General features: G+C 37.3%; 1 pseudogene; it reads right to left on the bottom strand.

Moving 5' to 3' along the window:
- Positions 1–962: 962 nt before the first annotated feature.
- On the bottom strand, positions 963–14,971 carry LOC142606372 (uncharacterized; annotated as a pseudogene).
- Positions 14,972–21,681: the final 6,710 nt, after the last annotated feature.

Below are 21,681 nucleotides of genomic sequence, written 5' to 3'. Positions count from 1 at the left end.
CAACCAAAAGCAACTCAATCTTAGGTCAAAGAAATCTCAGAGGGTGTTTGGTAGAGTAGTTTGAGATGGGATTTTTGTAATTTTTTGAAATTTATAAAGGTGAAAAAGTGTGTGAAAATATGTGTAAAGTTGTTTAAAATGTAAAAGTGTGATTATCTTTTCAACTGCAGCAAAGGACTCAAGTCTTTAAATTTTTTTTTTTTAAGTAACTCAAGAAATAGGTAGCAGGGAAATTTTGGACAGCTATTATGTTTGAGACCTCAAGGCTAGTTTTAAAAGCTAAAAATAGGCTACATGTTTGGACAGTTAGTTCATGTCTAATGATAGTAACTCTATTCACTCATTTGCAGAGTTAACTCATATATAAATATTATCCCATTGTAATTCTTTAAGTTATTGTGTTTATTTTCATAATGTAGTCTCTTTTCAAAAATATTATTTTTACCTACAAAAAAAAAAAAAAAAGTATATATATCACCATGCATGGCTATCAACAACCAGTTGCCCATCATATTTTATGACTACTGAAATAGCAACAAAGTAAAAGGCAAATCGGAGAAGTTCCCTTGACACCTAGGTTCTGAGACTCCTGTGTGCACCTCAAAATTTCAAGCACATAAAAACTCCAATATTTGCTGACTTGTTGTAGGCTGGATTTAAATATCAAATCTCATATTTAACAACAATAGACTTTACTAGTTGAACTAACTATAATTCATTTTATTTATCATCAGGCCAAAATACCAATAACTTTTTGGAGAATTTGAGTAAAAGTAAAAAAATGCTGTTTTTCATTGCATTGACCATATTACAGATGAAGATTTGAAGCTCAAGTCGCCAATTAATAACAAAATTATCATAATGCTTATTGCACATATGAAGGTTTTAATCTGCACAACGTTTATTGCTTCTTTCATCTTTGTTGCGACTTCAGTTCATTTCTTGTAGGCGAGAAGATCAGCCTAGTACTTAGTGATCCATCATTTGATGATCCGAACCTCAACCTTTCGCTGCATGACTAACCACTCTGGATCAGTGTCCTTTGCAAAGAGTATATCCAAGCAATGAGATCCTGCAAATTGAAAATTGATTTGAGTATGAATTCGGCTATGATTTTCTTCTTTTTGAAATATTCTTGGCCAAAAGCTAAGAAATCTCCTCAAGTTTAAACATTATTGAGCATTTCTCAAATGCTTATGGACACCCAATTACTCTACTTCTAGATATATAGTATCCCATTTAATGGCATCAATAAACTAAATAAATGAGTTGAGCACATACCATTGACTGTATGAACTACAACAATAGTGTCTGATATGTTGTCCAATACCCTGGAATCAGAAATCAAAAGCTATTATATAGTCGATCAGGTAAACCTAAAAAGTTTGCGTGGTGGTAATTGTTTGATTATCTAATTACCCGCCAATACTATAAGGATCTCTCAGCCCATTAGAGAATATGATGTTGCTTCCAAACCTGTGGAGAATCAATTTGATATCCTGGAAATATACCATAAAATTTTCAGAAATGTTTGTTTTAGTATTAGTAGTGAAAACAACATGGCAACCAATAACAAGATATTTTCATAATAAAGTACTTCTACAAGTGCTATAGAAATTAATAGTTGGTGAATGTATATATGTAAAGAATGCGTACATGGCCTCCATAGTAAGAAGTGACCCAATGAGGCCGAGGTGGGACACCGTAGAAGCTCTTGCACTGCTCGATGTAGGTGCTTAGGATAAAAGGTTCTGGTTCGAACATGGTATCATTGCCACAGCCAATAGGTATCACCATCTTACTAGTCACTACATGACTAAATGCACAAGACCAATCATTTTCACATAAACTAAAACTTAAAATAAAAATAAAAAAGTTCAAGCTAAGTACAATTTTTCAATGGCAATATCAAATTTCATACCAAGGGAAGGACTTTAGATATATAAATAAGGTAGGGTAAAACTTAGGTACATATTATCTTTTAAGAAAACTAAAAGCTTGTAGAGATAATTTATATTAGTTTAGAGTCTAATAGCTTAATATATATAATTATCCACTTCTCTCAATAAGGAGAATTTGGGTTTGAAAATCCACCTGTCTCACTTAATATAAGAGGAAAAAAACTCATATTGGTTAATTCCAAAAATAAAAACTAAAAGCTTTTCATTATCTTAAAAAAAATGTTATCATGAAAATAGATTCATGTATGATGTAGCAGTGGCAATATTTATGACAATAAGCATTTTCTTAACAAGTAACAAGAATCTGTGTCAATTAACTTGATCATTTACGCCCCGTCCATGCTTGAAATAGTTAAAGCCACCAATGGACTTCTACCCCAATGGCACGTACTTCTGTCTTCCATGTCACGGGTTTGACCCAACTGCCCTCTCCTCACAAAAAAATTAATAATAATAATAATAAACCAAGTCATGTATTTAAATGTGTAAAATATTATTTTGTGCCTAAACTTTCACAAGAGTTCTTCTTCCATCTCTAAATTTTCAAAAATTTGTTTTTCATCTTTAAATTTTGCAATGTCTTTTATCTTTCGTCATTTCATCTATGTTTGTTAGTTTATGTCCTACATGGTTTAAGAGAGTACTGATGTGATAAATGACCTGAACTAAACCATTTTGTTTAAAAAAATATGAACACATGGCTCACAATGATTCGCACACATGGATTAAATATTTTAGTGAGACAAATATACCCCTCTCAATTATTCTTCTCTCCGTTGTTCTCACAGCAAACTACACCTAGCTTCTCTCAAAAGAGATCTCGGCGCCAGTACCAAAAACAAGATACAGGCCAGTGCACTAACCCAATTACCCCTAAACCCAACAAAATCTCGAGCCCTTGGTTGAAAAAATCCTTTCTTTCTGTAAATGCTCATAGATTTGAAAAGAAAAGATAACTTGGAGCCCACTACCTTATTTAGTTGATTAGTTTGGAAATGCATAAATAAAAATTTCTTGAACAGACGAAAAAGAAAAGAATTTTATAGTTTGGGACTCAAAACTTTCACCTGATTTGGAGCAATATGTGTGCGGCAATACTTCTTGTGAAATGGGTTTGTAGTTGAAGCGGTGACCCTGTAGTGAATAAAAAAAATAAAATGAAGCTATTAGCTCTCTCTCCAAGTTTTGGAATTGTCAACCGTTTCTTCTCTTCTAGGAGGGGTATACCATGCATATGGTGCATGATCCCTTCCCTCACATGGGGTGGACTCATGTGACAGAGAGGAAACATATACCGGATATATAGTGTATTTTCTCCTCTTCAAGAATGTGAGCTTCTCTTCTCTTCTCACATTAGGGTTTATTGATTGCACACTTTTTTGGGTGCTTCGACAATCTTTAAGACAAATATTTCTTCTCCTCAACGTTGGCGAAGAGAAGTTGACATTGACTAGTTGGGGTCTACGTTTTGGACTCGTTGAGTCATTAATTGGGCTCGCTGGTTGAGGTGTTGGGCATTGAGGTTTTCAGTTTTCATGTTCGGTATTGGTATTTGGTAATGGGATTATTGGTCTGGTGATTTTTGTCAGGATTAACGCAAGAATGGGCTGAGGTTTCGGTTGTGTGGGTGTAAGGGTAAATTTGTCTCACTTAAATACTTAATCCACTTGTGCAAATCATTGTGAGCCATATGTCCATATTTTTTTAAATAAAATTGTTTAGTCTAAGTCAGTGGCCACGTAGGACATAAACCAATGGATAGACGGAAAGGCAAAAAATAAAATGTTTTGCAAAGTTTAGAGATGAAAAAAAATAAATAAAGTTTAGGAACAAAAAATAATATTTTGTGAAAGTTTAAGAACAAAAATGATATTTTACCCTACTTAAATAGTACATTATTCATAATTTTTTTTAAAAATAAAAATTGATATTATTAATTTAGGTAATATATTGATAATACAAGGTGTGCATATTGTTCCATATGCTATCCTCTCTTTGTCAATAATGTTATGATTAGTGATGAAGGAAAAATAGATACATCATTTTACCTGCCAATTCCATCCCACAGTTGTTTCAGATATACTTCTGGGTTCATTAAAATAGCATGAACTAATTCCACCATAAGCAACAAGACCTGCAAATATTTTTTGAAGAATACTAGCGTTATAAGGAGCTCCATCTATGCCGCCGCAAACAATGGTAACCGGATAATCTGGAGGATGATTATATTGGGCTGCACCGACATACATGCTCCCCAAGTATGCCTTGAGCTCTGAAGATTTGCTTAAGGGTCTAAAATAGAAACAAAGGATTCATTACATAATTTTTTTTTTTTTTTTTTTTTGAGAACATGATTAATTACTATTCTTGGGTAACTTAGTTGATTCTTATAAGTTTATGGCAAAGGGTATCTATACGTACCTGCAAGTCTTGAATTCCTTCCTAAGGTTTGAAAGACCACCAAACTGAGATGCAGCTTTATCTATTTCAGACCATGACTTTTTTATAGTTTGGTAGCAAGTCTCACTAGCTTCCTACACCACTCGAGTGTGACAACTTTTTAATCCATTAAAATGAACAGGAAGAGGAGCAAAAATTAAATAAAAATGCCAGATTACCCAAATTCAGACTAGTTCATAAGTTCTCTATAGTTTATTCATCACTGTCATTCATTTATGTTATTCTAGGTAGTAATAGAGTAGAGAAAAAATGGGAAATTGTTAAAATATTATGCTTCCATCTAAATAATCAGGTTTTTATTTTCTGTTAATAGTTTTCTCACTCTAAGTAGAGCTTTCTCTTTCTAAACAAAGTTTTTCTCTCTACACTTTGTGTTCAATAGTTGTCGAATTGATTGATAAACATGCTTATAGGTGAAATATAAACTTTAAACAATGGTTCCCATTTTTCTTTGTTCAATTACACTACCTGTAATAAAAGCAATGACTAATGGAGATGGAAAGATACTTCAAATCCAAACAATTTCATAAATTTGGAATTTTAATTGACAAAATTAGCTTCCTAGCTCTAATCTAAAATATATTATAAACTTAAGGCCTTTTTTCAAGGGCCGCATTACGTGCTAGCCAGAGGGTTCAAATGAACCCCTTGACCTGGAAAATTTTATATATATATATATATATATATATATATATATATATATATATATATATATATATATATATATTTACAAAAATTGTTGACTCTCCTAAAATAAATATTTGAATACCCTGATCATAAATTTTGTTTAAATCTAGCTAAAATAAACTTGAATATGATCATTTTAATGTTATTTTCACAATATAATAGAAGGTAAGTAACAAGTTATAATTAATTTTTATTTTGACACTAAATTGACATCACTTTTTTACCTTTCTTTTCTACTAATACATCACTTTTTTTTTACCTACCTTTAACAACTTACCACCTATATTTTGTTGTGAAATTTTTGTGCAAGTGTTATGTCAACAACACTACTCTTAATATATTTAATTTTATAGTAAAGAAAAAAATGTTTCAAATGTTTGCTCGTTCATTATAAATAAATAAATAAACCTTCTATCTGGGACTCTGGCTTACTGTTCTGTTGACAACAAAATGTAATTGTTTTTCCTTGCACTTTTCTTCTTTATCAACAAAAAATTACACTACAATTCCAACCAACTGATCTATATTTATATCTGTGATTTCTTTCTTCATTTTCTCTATCTCTCTTTCTCCAATCTATGTTTTCTTAGCTTTTATCTTTGTTTGATCAAGTATTTTTCGTAGATTTTATCTCTGTTTGCTCCGATTCTAAAAGAGTGATCATGTGTATTGTGGGGAGTAAAAGGACCCAAATGGGCATATGGGCCTTTGGGCTGTAACAGGGAGGGCCGACCTGCTCCAGGATTAATCTCTATGATTTGGCCCATACGCCGAGGGTCCGAGGATATAGCCGAGGACGAGTTTCTCCTCGGACAAGCCCTAGAGAATTCAAAGTTTCATTATGAAGGTCAAAGCACAACTCTAGAAAGACCAGTGGTTAAAAGGGGACATCCTGAATCTTCTAGATGCACCAGTATTAAAGAAAATATCAAGAGCAAAGGCTGCCACCTCCGCATTAAAGGCTCTGTACCTACCTCCCTGGCCGCATTAATGGGGAGGTGACCCCTGAACAGTGAGATGGAACCTTCTAGTCACTGTTCAAAATGTATCAGGGAAGGAAGTATAAAAGGGGGGTAAAGGCCAAAGAAAAAGAGGGATGAGAAAAACGAAGAAAGAAATTAAGAAATTGTAATCTTAAAGCAAGAAAGAGAAATACTAAAGAAGTAGTCCTCGGCTCGAGTCCGAGAAGATCCATTGCAATTATTGTTCGTTATTTACTTGTATTTGTTTATAAAAGTCTGTTATCGAGCTCCCAGTACTTCTAACCTAGGTTTCAAGCCCACACTCTACAAATTTTATTGTTTAAGACTCATTGAGCCTGAGCCTGAGCCCGTGATTGTCTTTGGGTCCAGGTGCAATTGTACACTTACAATTGACGCCGTCTGTGGGAAATCTAGTCTAGAAGAGGTAGGGATACTATGGCAGGCTTAGGTGCTCACCATGCAGAGTCACAGGGATCACAACCGGAGGATCATTTCGAGCGTCTTGAACGTCGAAGGGATCGTGAGGGAAGCGTCCACACAGAATACCCAGGGGCTAGCCATGCTCATGGTGGGGGTAGCACTACCCACGAGGAGGGTTTTGAGTCCATGCAGAGGGAAATCAATCGTTTGAAGAGGAAGTTGCGCCGTGCTAAACGTAGGTTTTCACCGTCCTCGTCTAATTCTTCCTCGGAGGAGGATAGGGGAGGTGGCTACAGCTCAAGGTCGCGCTCCCCCACCAGTGCAACGTCCTCCGGTGAGGAGGACGACCAGCCAACCCGTAGACGTAAGAAGCTTCGTTCTAGGGGCTTAGGCAACGATGCTATGAGTAGGGCGTTGCACCAACTCTCCAAATCTCCGTTTACACGGAGGATTGAGAAAGGAAGGCTTCCCAGAAGGTTTACCCAGCCCACTTTTACCATCTACAATGGCCGGACTGATCCGGTGGAGCACGTGAGTCACTTTAACCAGAGGATGGCGGTGCACTCTCACAACGAGACCCTGATGTGTAAAGTTTTTCCCTCTAGCCTGGGACCTGTTGCTATGAGGTGGTTCAACGGCCTTAAATTGGGGTCCATAGGTTCGTTTGGGGAGCTTACTAGAGCATTCGCTTCGCGGTTCATTACGTGTAGCAGAGTACCTCGGCCATTGGACTCGCTGTTATCCATGACCATGAGGGAAGGGGAGACGTTGAAAGCATACTCCGACCGTTACTGGGAGATGTTTAATGAAATAGATGGCGACTTTGATGAGGTGGCGCTTAATACCTTTAAGGTAGGCCTTCCTACTGATCACGACCTGAGAAAGTCTTTGACTAAAAAGCCCGTCCGCAGTGTACGTCGCCTCATGGACCGTATTGACGAGTATAAGAGAGTGGAGGAAGACCAACAGCAAGAAAAGGGTAAGGAGAAGGTTATCCCGTAGGAGAGAAGGGATTAAGATCGAGAAGTACCACGATAACGGCCGAGGAGAGATTACATTGGGCAGTACGCCTCGGCAGCATCTCAGGCCGTGAACACTGTGTTCCGAGAACCGGTACATCGGCTGGAGAAAGTTCGTAAGGAACCCTTCTTCAAATGGCATCGTGGCAGGAGCCCTAAAGAGGAATCAGAACCTCTTTTGCCAGTACCATCAGGATGTGGGTCACACTACTGAGAACTGTCGGACCCTTTGGAACCACTTGGAGCAGCTTGTCAGTGAAGGAAAACTGAAGCAGCACCTGTGCCAACCCAGCAGGCAGGGCAGTCGATCTGGTTCAACAATCAGATGAATAATTCACCTCGGCCGGCTTTAGGAACAATTAATGTTATTTTTGCTGCGCCTGGCAGGACCGGTTCGGCTCCCACTAGGGTAATGGCAGTTTCCCATTCCCAGGCCGAGGATACAGGCTGCAAGCCGAAGAGGTTGAAGCTCAATTTGCCCGTCTTGGGATTTTCTGAGGAGGATAAAGTAGGGACTATCCAACCCCATGACGATGCTCTTGTAGTTACGCTTAGGATTGGGAACTATGATGTGAGGAGGGTGTTGATAGATCAGGGCAGCGGTGCAGATATCATGTACCCTGATCTATTTAAGGGGCTGAGGTTGAAGTTGGAGGATCTTACCCCTTACGACTCGTCGTTGATAAGTTTTGAGGGGAAGGCCGTTATACCGAAGGGACAGATTCGTTTGCCCGTTCGAACCGGCTCAGAAACGGTTGAAGTGGACTTCATCGTGGTTGACGCGTACTCTCCATACACGGCCATCCTCACCAGGCCTTGGCTGCACGCTCTGGGAGCTGTCTCCTCTACTTTGCATGTTAAAGTTAAATTCCCCTCGGGGGAATATGTTGAGAAAGTTCTCGGCAGCCAATCGGTGGCCAGGCAATGCATATCGGCTGCAGTATTGCATCAGACAGAAGCCGAGTCTTCGGCTTTAATCACCAAGGACTTATAGCAGTTAACAGCTCCTAGTTCATCTGGGATGGTGACAGGAGAAGAGACACATTGTGAGGAGTTAGAGAAGTTTCCAATAGCCGATAACCCAGAGAGGTTCTTCCAAGTCGGCATACTTTTGCCACACCAAGAGAAGATTGAATTGTTAGAATTTCTGAAGGACAATATTGATGTTTTTGCGTGGGATCCTTACGAAGCCCCGGGCGTCGATCCGGACTTCATTTGTCATCATTTAAATGTCAACCCAGCCATTGTTCCCAGAAGGCAGCCACCTCGGCGTTCTTCCAGAGAACATTCTGAGGCTGTGAAGGAAGAGGTGCTTAAACTTAAAAGGGCTGGGGCTATCAAAGAAGTTTTCTACCCTGAATGGTTGGCCCATACAGTCGTTGTTAAAAAGAAGAATGGAACGTGGAGGGTATGTGTGGACTTTACTGATCTGAACAAGGCCTGTCCCAAAGATTCGTTCCCCATGCCGCGTATTGATCAACTGGTGGATGCCATTGTCGGACATCCTCGGATGAGTTTTTTGGACGCCTTCCAAGGTTACCACCAGATTCCCTTGGCATTGGAGGATCAAGAAAATATTGCCTTCATTACTCTGACGGGGAATTATCATTATAAGGTCATGCCATTTGGTTTGAAAAATGCTGGGGCTACTTACCAAAGAATGATGACCAGGATGTTCGAACAGCAATTGGGGAAGACCATTGAGGTGTATGTAGATGACATGGTGGTGAAGAGCAAAATGATACCTTCACACGTCAAAGATCTAGCCGACACCTTCCAAGTGCTAAGAAGATATAAGCTGCGCCTTAACGCTTCAAAATGCTCTTTTGGAGTAGGGTCCGGAAAGTTTTTGGGATACATGATTACTCACAGAGGCATAGAGGTGAACCCAGCACAGGTCAAGGCTATTCAGAATTTGTAACCGCCTCGGAACCCAAAAGAGATCCAGAAATTGACCGGAATGATTGCTGCATTGAATAGGTTTATCTCTCGGTCAGCTGACCGGTGCCGTCCTTTCTTCCAATTGTTGAATAAATGGAAAGGGTTCCAATGGACCGAGGACTGCGCGTTAGCTTTCCAACAACTCAAGCAATATCTTTCTCGGCCGCCCATTTTGTCTCGCCCCGAGGCGGAAGAGGTCTTGTTTGCTTATCTGGCAGTGGCTGTCCACGCGGTCAGCCTGGTCCTTATAAGGAATGAAAGCGGGGTGCAAAGACCGGTCTACTACGTTAGTAAGTCTTTGAATGAGGCCGAGGTGCGCTATCTGCCCTTGGAAAAAGCGCTTCTGGCCGTAGTCCACGCCACGCGCAAACTTCCTCATTATTTCCAGTCTCACACTGTGGTGGTTTTGACCCAATTGCCTCTCAAAGCAGTGCTACGCAGCACCGATTACACTGGTAGGGTGGCAAAGTGGGGAACCATTTTAGGAGCTTTTGACGTTAAATACAAGCCTCACACCTTGGTGAAAGGTCAGGTCCTCGCTGACTTGGTGGCAGATTTTACTGAACCATTGCTAGAAGAAACTCTAAAAGAAGCACACATGGATGGAAAATCAGTTGGAGTGATCACGGTCGCAGTGCCCTCGGCATGGAAAGTGTATGTGGATGGGGCTGCTAATCAGAGAGGGTCTGGTGTTGGACTTGTTCTAATGTCTCCTGAAGGAATTGTCTTCTAAAAATCTTTAAGATTGGCCTTCTCGGCTACTAATAATGAGGCCGAGTATGAAGCAGTCTTGGTAGGCATGCAGATGGTACGTAGAATGGGAGGAAAGGAAATCCATGTGTTCTCGGACTCTCAACTGGTGGTCGGCCAGGTCACGGGGACCATGGAGGCTAGAGATCCAAGGATCCAGGAATATTTGGCCCAGGTCAACCGTCAGCAGACTGAATTTGACTCCTTCGTCTTAACTCATATCTCTCGGAGCGGAAACACCCATGCAGACTCCTTAGCCACACTGGCAACGTCTTCGGCTCAAGGTTTACCTAGGGTTATCCTCGTTGAGGATTTGCTAGAACCCTCTCTTATCGTTGTCAACCCGCCTCGCATCCATTTGATAAGGCCTGGTCCTAGCTGGATGGACTCTGTCGTGTCTTTTCTTAAGAATGACATCCTTCCCGAGGACAAATCTGAAGCGGACAAGATACATCGAAAGGCGCCACGCTTTTGGGTATCCGAGGATCAGAAACTGTACAAACGATCCTTCTCAGGACCGTACTTATTGTGCGTGCACCCTGAATCAACGGAAGCACTTCTCGAAGAACTGCATGAAGGGATTTGTGGAAGCCACACTGGGGGAAGGTCCTTAGTACATAGGGCCCTGACTCAGGGTTATTGGTGGCCCAACATGCAGAGGGAGGCTCAGGACTATGCCAAAAAGTGTGATCAATGCCAGAGGTTCGCCCCTAATATTCATCAGCCTGGAGGGGTTCTCAACCCTCTCTCCAGTTCGTGGCCTTTTGCGCAATGGGGATTGGACATAGTGGGGCGATTTCCGAGAGCAACAGGGAATAAAAGATGGCTTCTTGTGGGAACAGACTATTTCACCAAATGGGTTGAGGCCGAGCCCTTAGCAAATATCAGAGATATTGATTCCAAGAAGTTTGTCTGGAAAAATATTGTCACTAGATTCGGTATACCACACACACTTATCTCCGACAATGGCGTTCAATTTGACAACAAGGCCTTTAGGCAATATTGTGGCGACATGGGTATCATAAACAGATACTCCACCCCAGCTTATCCTCAGGGAAATGGGCAAGCTGAGGCCGTTAACAAGGTCATAGTCAGTGGGCTTAAGAAAAGGTTGGATGATGCGAAAGACAGATGGGTAGAAGAGCTCCCTCATGTTCTATGGACGTATCGGACCACACCGCGCAGGTCCACGGGAGAAACGCCATTCTCTATGACTTATGGAGCCGAGGCGGTGATACCTCTGGAATCTGGTTTTCCCACCCTAAAGACGAGCTCTTTTAGCCCGGAGAATAACAATGGACTCCTGGAGAAAGGTCTTGATTTACTCGAGGAACGACGCGAGGCAGCTATGGTCCAAATGGCTTATTATCAACAGAAGTTAAAACGGGGATATGATGCCCACGTGAAGCTAAGACCACTTGCACCTGGTGATCTTGTACTAAGGAAAGTTGTAGGCACTTCTAAGAACCCAGCTTGGGGTAAGCTAGGACCCAATTGGGAAGGCCCCTATCGCATTTTTTTAAGTTTTTTAATTTTTGAATATTTGTAAAAGCACAATGATAACTTATTTGCATTAACTTATAAGTGTTATTTGTTTTTTTAGTTTACAATGAACAATTAAACTTTCTATTTTTTATATTGTGTTTTTTTTTTTTTAATTGATGTTAAATTCTAAAACCATGAATAATTTGTTCTGAATTGAAGAAATGTTTTATGGTAAATTTTTATATTTATTAATATATATATACACACACACATATACATATATATATATTTATAAATATAAAAATAATGGTAAACCCAAAATGGTACACCGGTATTAATCGGTATCAAAATATATTGTTCCACTACTCAAACCGGTACAGCCTCCAGTACAAGATTGACTCCCTTGCAGCACAAGTTTTAAACCTCTTTAAGTCATACTCATTTTCCAATGTGGAATTAACCCACTATTTTTTCTTTTGAGAATACTAAATATTTTTAAAAGAGAGGAGAAGGTTTGTTATTATTCTTCTTTATCATATATTTTTATTTAATTAATATTACATATAAATAGAATAAGTTATTATGCATTCAATGGTTGTTGTTTTACTGTTCTTTAAACTATTAATAAAATTCTTTAGACTATTACACAATATAGTTATATTGTGTACTAAATTGTATTTATTTTAGATTGTTGTATATAATATGGAAGTTGTATATACAAAAAAAAATATTAATCATTTTATTTTTTAATTGCTCACATGGCAAATTCCTAGCTCCGCCGCTACTAACCCTCCCAGAAAAAAATCTTGGAGCCGCCGTTGCCTTTTTTATGTAATTTTCCCTAGAAGAAACTGAAAATATTCAATCTGTTACCTTAAAATCCTTCCTGACAACGGAAAAATATCCATTTTGTGGCGTAATATCATCAAAGTAAAGGATTGGAGACGAGGAGGCCAAGGCACCAAGGGCAACATGGGGATATTTTAGCCGAAACCATGAAGCTAGCGCTAAACAAATAGAGAAAAAGTTATACACACATACCAATCTATTAGAGTTTTACTTCATAATCTGTCTATCAAAATAGAAGCAACTTCATCACTTACTTCCTCCATATGATCCTCCAATAACAATTACTGGAGAATTGTTGGCATGTAGTGTTTCCTTTACATGCGTAATGATTTCTGCATAATCTGCTATAGCTTGGGCTGAGTTGAATTACCCAAGAGTGCTTGCATTTCTAAGTGCTTCTTCCCTTGATCTGAATGGTATTGACTTCCCATAATATCGATGCTGATGAAAAAGAGTAACAATTTCAGATTAAAAGTTTTGGTTAACTACCAAATTTCAGAAATTGAAGTCTTAGATAATATGTCAAACAAACTGATTATACTTCGTTAATACAAACAACAATAACAAGAAGAAAAACTAGGCCTTTAATCACAAAATTTTTGTATTTCGAGTATTGATCCTCAATGAACTAATCAGAGTCAGTTACATCTATTCTTTTCTGTTATTCTATTTTCAGGGGAAAAACTAAAATATAAACTGTTTGAGTTTATGATTTTTGCATATATGGTTCATCATCTCCTCTAAATTAATTATGGCTCTCATTACAAATTTTCAGCAATTAATTACACAAGGAAGCGAGGGAGAGAAGAATTTTGATTGTGTGTGTTCATGTGTCTGCTTTACAGTTCATTTATACCTCTATATATAGTATGAGAGCCTTAAACTGCCAGGCGTTATCAGCAAGAAAACCAATAGCAAAAAGGTCACCATCCAAAGGTGCTTCTGCTCCAAAATAAGCAAGAATTGGTGCGTTACTAGTTGCACCTCCCCAGTACTTAGAGTTGATCACATATCTTTGCTGAAAAGTTGTGTAGCTTTCTGGCCTATAATTGAAGTGATCAAGTGTTTGGTCATAGTAAAATGTTTAATTACACTAGGAAGTGAGGGAGAGAAGAATATTGATTGTGTGTGTTCATGTGTCTGCTTTACATTTCATTTATACCTCTATATATAGTATGAGAGCCTTAAACTGCCAGGCGTTATCAGCAAGAAAACCAATAGCAGAAAGGTCACCATCCAAAGGTGCTTCTGCTCCAAAATAAGCAAGAATTGGTGCGTTACTAGTTGCACCTCCCCAGTACTTAGAGTTGATCACATATCTTTGCTGAAAAGTTGTGTAGCTTTCTGGCCTATAATTGAAGTGATCAAGTGTTTGGTCATAGTAAAATGTTTGGAAGTCATCTGAAATAGATGCAGATACTGTTTCAAGATCGTGTAGAAATTTTCCTCCAATTGGACTTAACCTGGGAATATCTATTAGTATTGCAGAGACAGAGGACAAAAGGAAGCCATTGAAATGAAAACATTGGAGATTTCGTTGAAGCTCCAATATATTATAGTAAGCAGTTATTTATATAGCATTGGATTGTTACTTGGGAGGTATTATTGATTATATTATGCTTGGAAAACTGACATAGAATAACTGATCTTTACTTGTAATTTTCTGTTTGGATACTAAAAGACTGAAAAATAGAGAAGAAAGAACAGAGAAGAGAGAATGCTTATGGAAATTGAGAGAAAGAGAGAAAACTTCTGGAATTTCTCAGTCATTTCTGTATTGAATTGATTGAATGAAACACTGTACAAAGCTCCACCTATATACTAACAGAATGACCTAAACTAATCTACCAAATTATGCGCTAAACAGTTACAGAGATATTACATCAGACACAGCACGTGTATCACTCACGTGTGAACATAAATAACAAAACTATCTAAACTACAAGTCACTTAGCTCTTCTGTCTAAACTACAAACCAATTACCTCCTTATGTCGTTTTACACTTCACTTTAACAGTTTGCTCCACCTTGCTAGCATTAACTGTTGCATCAGTAACCTTGCCTTTAATATCTTTACATCCCCCCTCAAGGTTAGCATCAGATCCATGTATATTGATTATGCTCATCTTGTCAAGTAAAGAAGCTAATTGGTGAGCATTAAGAGCTTTTGTAAGTATATCTGCTAGCTAAGTATGAGTGGGAGTATAAAACAGTTTGATCACTCTATCTTGCACTTTATCTCTAACCAAGTGGCAATCTATTTCAATATGCTTCATTCATTCATGGAACATAGGATTCTCCCCTATGTATATTGCAGCCTGGTTGTCACAGAAAATCAAGGCTGGTTGTGGATGATAGACTTCAAGATCCTTCAACAATGCAAGTAACCAGGTTATCTCACACACTGTCACAGCCATTGCTCTATACTTAGCCTCTGCAGATGATCTGGAAACAGTGGACTACTTTTTAGACTTCCATGAAATTAGAGAATTACCTAGGAAAATATAGTAGCCAGTTGTTGATCTTCTAGTGTCCACACATGCAGCCCAGTTTGCATCAGTATGCCCTTTTAAATGAAGATCAGACTTTGAAGACAATAGGATTCCTTGGCCAGGACAACCCTTAACATACTACAGCACCTTGTGGGCTGCATCCAAATGGGGTTTTCTAGGCTTAGACATAAATTGACTAAGCTTATGCACTGGATATGCCAAGTCTGGTCTTGTGATAGTCAAATACAACAATCTACCAACTAGTCTTCTATAAACTCCAGGATCAGGTAGCAACTATCCTTTATATTTACTTAGCTTCAAATTTTGATCCATTGGAATTTTGCAAGGCTTACAAGCTGTCATCCCTGCATCTTTAAGTATCTCAAGAGCATACTTTCTTTGACACAAGGTTATCCCTTTTTTTGATCTAGCAACTTCAAGACCAAGAAAAAATTTCAAATTTACAAGGTCTTTAAGTTTGAACTTCTGATCTAGGAATACTTTTAGTTCTTTTACAGCCTTGATATCATTACTGGCAATGAGAATGTCATCAACATAAACTAATAAAGCCAAAAATGAATTGTGATTCTTCTTAGTAAACAAGGAGTAGTCTGACTTAGATTGTTTGAAACCACACTGCAAAATGGTGGATGAAAACTTGGAGTACCACTGTCTGGAAACTTGCTTGAGCCCATATAATGACTTATTTAGCTTACAAACCAGTCCCCCCTTGCAGTGAAACCCCTGTGGAAGCTACATATATACATCCTCATGCAAGTCACCATGGAGGAAGGCATTATTGACATCAAGTTGAGTCAAATGCCAACCCCTAACAGCAGCAACAGCTAACAAAGACTTGGCTGTAGTCATTTTGGCAACAGGGAAAAAAGTCTTAGTAAAGTCAAGACCCTCCTGTTTTGTAAACCCTTTAGCAACCAAAGGTGCCTTATACCTCTCAACACTGCCATCTGATCTATATTTCATCCTATACGCCCACTTACAACCCACTGCCTTCTTATAAGGAGGTAAAGGGGTGAGAGTCCAAGTATTGTTGACTCCTGCCACTTGGGATGTTTGACAGCCTCAAAGTAGGACTTAGGTTCAGGAATGGTAGTGATAAGTGAACAAAAATTGGCATAAGATAGTGATAGTTTAGAAGTAGACAGATAAGAAGACAAAAGATATTTAGTACCTGAAAGTGGAGACAAGGAACCTGACCGGATGGAGGATGGGAAGTGGGCAGATTGATCACAATGAACTGAGTTGCATTTGTAAGATTGCAAATAGGCAAGGGGCTTAGAAACCCTTTGTGACCTCCTTGGAGAGGAAGGAAGAGGAGCAACATCAAGAGAGGGAACAATATCTATAGCTGTAGAGGGAATAGTAGAAATAGGCACAGAAATAACCTCATTTGGAGAGTGAGAGTCTAGGACAAGAAGAGGGGAAGGAACAAAGGAAATAGGCACAGCTGTAGCAGTATCCTGTGCAGGTATATTATCAGAAATAGGAATGGGCACATCTGTAACAGGATCCTGTGTAGGTATATTATTAGAATTAGGATCAAAATTGGGAAAAGAAGCCAGAGGATCATGGGGTGATGCCACTGAAGGAAACAAATAAGGTATAGGAATATTGGAATGAGGAAAAGAAGAATATGGATTTGAAACAAAAGGAAAAACAGTTTCATAAAAAATTACATCCCTTGAGATAAAAACCCTTTTAGTTAACAGGTTAAGAAGCTTGTAACCTTTAACCCCAAAAGGGTATCCAAGAAAAACACAAGGGACAAATCTAGGATCAAACTTAGACCTATGATGAACCAAAGTTGAAGCAAAACAAAGACAGCCAAAAACTTTAAGATGTTCATTAGAAGGAATTTTGCCATAGAGTTTCTCAAAAGGAGATTGATTATGCAAAATAAGGGAAGGTAATCTGTTAATGATATGTACAGAAGTTAATACACACTCATCCCAAAGATAAAGAGGGACATTAGATTGAAATTTTAAAGCCCTAGCCATGCTAAAAATATGCTGGTGTTTCCTCTCCACAACTGAATTTTGTTGTGGAGTGGCTACACAAGAATGCTAGTGGATAATACCATTAGCAGAAAAGAAGTCTTTCAAGAAAACCTCAGGAGCATTGTCAATCCTAAAAACTTTGATTTTAGTGTGAAACTGAGTACATATCATGTTATAAAAAGAAACAAGGAAAGGTCTAGTATCTGATTTACATTTCATGAGATAGACCCAAGTTGATCTAATGGCATCATCAACAAGGGTCAAAAAATATTTGTAACCTTCTTGAGTAGGCTTAATAAAAGGACCCCAAACATCACAGTGGACAATATCAAAGGCATTATAAGAGATGTGATTAAAATATGGAAAGGGGAGCTTTTTCAGTTTAGCAATAGGACAAAGAACACAATTTTTATTGCTTTGGAATTGAATTACATCAGGATTATAATTGTGCAATACACTAAGTTTATTGTCAGAAACATGCCCAATTCTAAGATGCCAAAGATATGGCTTAGAAACAATAGGAATGCTAGAAATAGAATGTACAAGGGAACTAAAAACAGATTGTAGAATGGAAGAAACCCTTGATAAAGATGTGCAATCTAATGAAGCTTGCAGCAAGTAAAGATTGTTGTGCAATTTACCCACTCCAATCGTTTTCCAACATGACAGGTCTTGTATAAAACACAAGTTTGAAAGGAAAACAAGACAACAAGATAGGGATTTTGTTAATTCGCTAACAGAGATTAGATTGAATGTGAAAGAAGGAACACAAAGAACATTGTCAAGAACTAAAGTAGAGGTTACTTAAACTATTCCTATGTGAGTGACAGTGACCTTTTCACCATTAGGCAATTGAACAAAGGTAGAAATAGAACTAGTGATCTTGGTGAATAAAGAAATAGAATGAATTATATGGTTTGTGGCCCCAGTATCAAGAACCCGAGTCTCACTATTGAAGGCAGTCATGTTCATAGGATTGACAGAAAACACAGAATGTTGCATATTTGACATATTTTCTTGGAACAAGTTACAAACATTACCTGATGTAGCAGTATGATTGATTTTTGCTAAATGAACACCTTCACACAAACCAAAAGCAAAAGCATGTGTGTTGAGCAAAGAGATCAATTGTTGACACTGCTCAGAAGAAAAAGGAAAATTGCCACTGCACCGGTCTTCAGACTGAGATTGAGATTGATCACCCTCAAGACTAATCTGGTTTGCCATTGGAGTCTTTCCAATCTGCTTGTAACCTGGTGGAAAACCAACCAGCTTGTAGCACTTCTCGTGAATGTGACCTAGTTTGCCACAATAACTACACATAGGCATGCTTTTCCCAGTGTTGCCTTTGAAATTCTTACTAGCATTACTAGAGCCCAGATTTCTAATTGCTAAAGCAGTCGATTCAACTGATGAGCCAAGATTGAAACCCAAGGATCTTTGCCTCTCTTCTTGAATCACCAAAGAAAATGCCTTATCTATTGAAGGAGTAGGTTCCATCATGAGAATCTGAGTTCATACTTGAGAATAAGCATCATTCAACCCATTGAGAAACTGCATCAGTGAATCTTGATGCTGAAGAGTAGTGATCTTTTCATTCACACCACAAGTGCATTTGCCACAAGAACAGCAAGGCAAAGGCCTAAAGTTCAGCAATTGGTCCCACGAAGCTTAAAGCCCTGTGAAGTAGGTAGTAATAGTTGAATCACCTTGCATCACAGTAGAAATTTGCTTCTGTAGCTGTGAAATTCGTGGTTTATTAGCTTGAGAAAAGCGATTCTTGAGTGCATTCCAAACCTCAGGAGCTGTGTCCCTATAAATCACACTCGCAGTGATATGAGGTGAAACACAATTCAAAATCCAAGAGGAAATCATTGAATTTCACTTAGAGCATGCCTTCTTCTCCAAATGAGTAACTGCCATTGAAGCAGTAATTGATCCATCAACAAAACCTAATTTGCTCTTAGCATCCAAAGCCATCTTCATCGCACGAGCCAAGGTAGGATAGTTATCCTCTGTTAATGGTTGTGGAACCAAGATTGCACCTAGTGATTCACCATGATGTAAGAAGAACAGGCTACGAGGATCCTCCATTGGTGTAAGCTCACGTTGTGAGGTTGAAGACAAAGTTTGTTGAGAATTGGACGCCATTGAAATAGATTCAAGCTCTGATTCACGCTCTGATACCATAAAAGACTGAAAAACAGAGAAGAAAGAACAGAGAAGAGAAAATGCTTATGGAAATTGAGAGAAAGAGAGAAAACTTCTGGAATTTCTTAGTGATTTCTGTGTTGAATTGATTGAATGAAACACTATACAAAGCTCCACCTATATACTAACAGAATGACCTAAACTAATCTACCAAATTATGCGCTAAACAATTACAGAGAGATTACATCAGACACAGCATACGTATCACTCATGTGTGAACATAAATAACAAAACTATCTAAACTACAAGTCACTTAGCTCTTATGTCTAAACTACAAACCAGTTACCTCCTTAGGTCATTTTACACTTCACTTTAACAGTTTGCTCCACCTTGCTAGCATTAACTATTGCATCAGTAACCTTGCCTTTAATATTTTCACAGTTACTGCTTATTGCTAAAAATTGAAAACTGAATACTGAAAACACTGTAGTAAAATAATTTTTATACATGTGAATACTGCCGTGAGACCCAGTTTAATGAAAATTTTGCTGAAAAAAGATGTTTGTGGGTCCTGTGAACAGTGCATAGGACCCACTAACAGAGACGCAAACACACAATGCAAGCTCAAAAACGCTATCCAAACTCCACCTTAGTTTCACATCACTTTCTTTTTCTCTTTTTTTGGATGAATTTGATTTTATTGAACCAAAACAATAATTAGAACCCACAACAATCTTCAAACTACAAACAATCAGAAACACCAATTAGCATTGAGAAAACCAACACTTGATCAGCATATTCTATAGGGTACTATGAGATGAAATTTTTTAATGGTGAATTTTTTAAAATTCATATGTAATAAAAAGATATTAAGTGGAGTCGTCGCCTTAGACTACAATTAAGTTTATAGCCAACTTTTGTCCATTAAGAAATGAGAGTAACTAGTTTGTGTCCTTCACATTGATGTACTTTGTTTATTTAATAAATTTAATAAGAAATTATTTTTTTAATTTATGTATAATACTCATTATGTGTTATAATATTTGGGAAATTCATTTTGTTTATACAACATGTCCTCGATTATATTTGGAAAATTAATTTAGATTATATATTATATGTCACTAAAATGAGTTAAAAATGTAAATTGTTGGTCAGATATTACATTGCATTTTTATATTCTATATACTTGCAAAATATTAAAATAATTATAGAACAAAAACTATTTTATTTGTAAGATATTTGATCAAATAGTAAATAACATTCAATAAACACAAAATTTAGCATGCATTTTAAAAACAACAAAAATGTACAATCCAATGTTATAATTTTGAATATATTAAACCAATTAAAAAATGAGTGAGGTAACGTTAACAAAAAAAAAATACACTTGTACAAAGTGTAACTCTCTCTCTCTCTCTCTCTCTCTCTCTCTCTCTATATATATATATATATATATATAGCCAAAACTGAGAGAAAATCCAATTAAATTCTAAATTGGAGTCTAATTTTGTGCCACGTGTCTCATCTAATTTTTAAATTTGTGTGTCAAGTGAATTATTAGGTACAAAAATCAAAGAGTCTAAATTCAATTAGATTCTAAATTGTATCATATACATATATATATATATATATATATATATTCCAAGAGAAAATCCAATTTAATTCTAAATTAGAGTCTACTTTTACGCCACGTGTCTCTTCTAATTTTTAAATTTGTATGTCAAGTGAATTATTATTAGGTACAAAAATCAAGAGTCTAAAGTCAATTATATACTAAATTGAATTTTAATTGAAGTTCAATTTTGTGCCATGTATTCCATCTAATTTTTTTAATTTTTATGGAAAATGAATTATTAGTACAAAAACCAAAAAATAGAAATCCAATTAGAATCTAAATCATGTCTAATTTTGTGCCATGTGTCTCATATAATTTATAAATTTGTGTGTCATGTGAATTATTAGGTGCAAAAATCAAATAGTCTAAACTCAATTAGATTCTAAATTTAATTTTAATTGAAGTTCGATTTTGTGTCATGTGTCCATCTAACTTTTTAATTTTTGTGGCATGTGAATTATTGGGTGCATAAACCGAAAAGTCTAGAACTAATTAAATTCTAAATCATGTCTAATTTTGCTTCAAGTGTCTCATATAATTTTTAAATTTGAGTGTCAAGTGAATTATTAGGTGCAAAAATCAAAGTGTCTAAATTCAATTAGATTCTAAATTGAATTTTAATTGAAGTTCGATTTTGTGCCATGTGTCCCATCTAATTTTTTTAATTTTTGTGGCAAGTGAATTATTGGGTGCAAAAACCAAAGAGTCTTGATCCAATTAGATTCTAAATCATGTCTAATTTTATGCCATATGTCTCATATAATATTTAAATTTTTGTGTCAAGTAAATTATTAGGTGCAAAAATCAAAAAGTCTAAATTCAATTAAATTCTAAATTGAATTTTAATTGAA

Source organism: Castanea sativa, chromosome 8, assembly GCF_040712315.1.
Source record: "Castanea sativa cultivar Marrone di Chiusa Pesio chromosome 8, ASM4071231v1".
In the NCBI taxonomy this organism is placed as follows: Eukaryota; Viridiplantae; Streptophyta; class Magnoliopsida; order Fagales; family Fagaceae; genus Castanea; species Castanea sativa.
The sequence above is the reverse complement of the archived record's forward strand: the minus strand, read 5'-3'. Positions and strand labels throughout refer to the sequence as shown.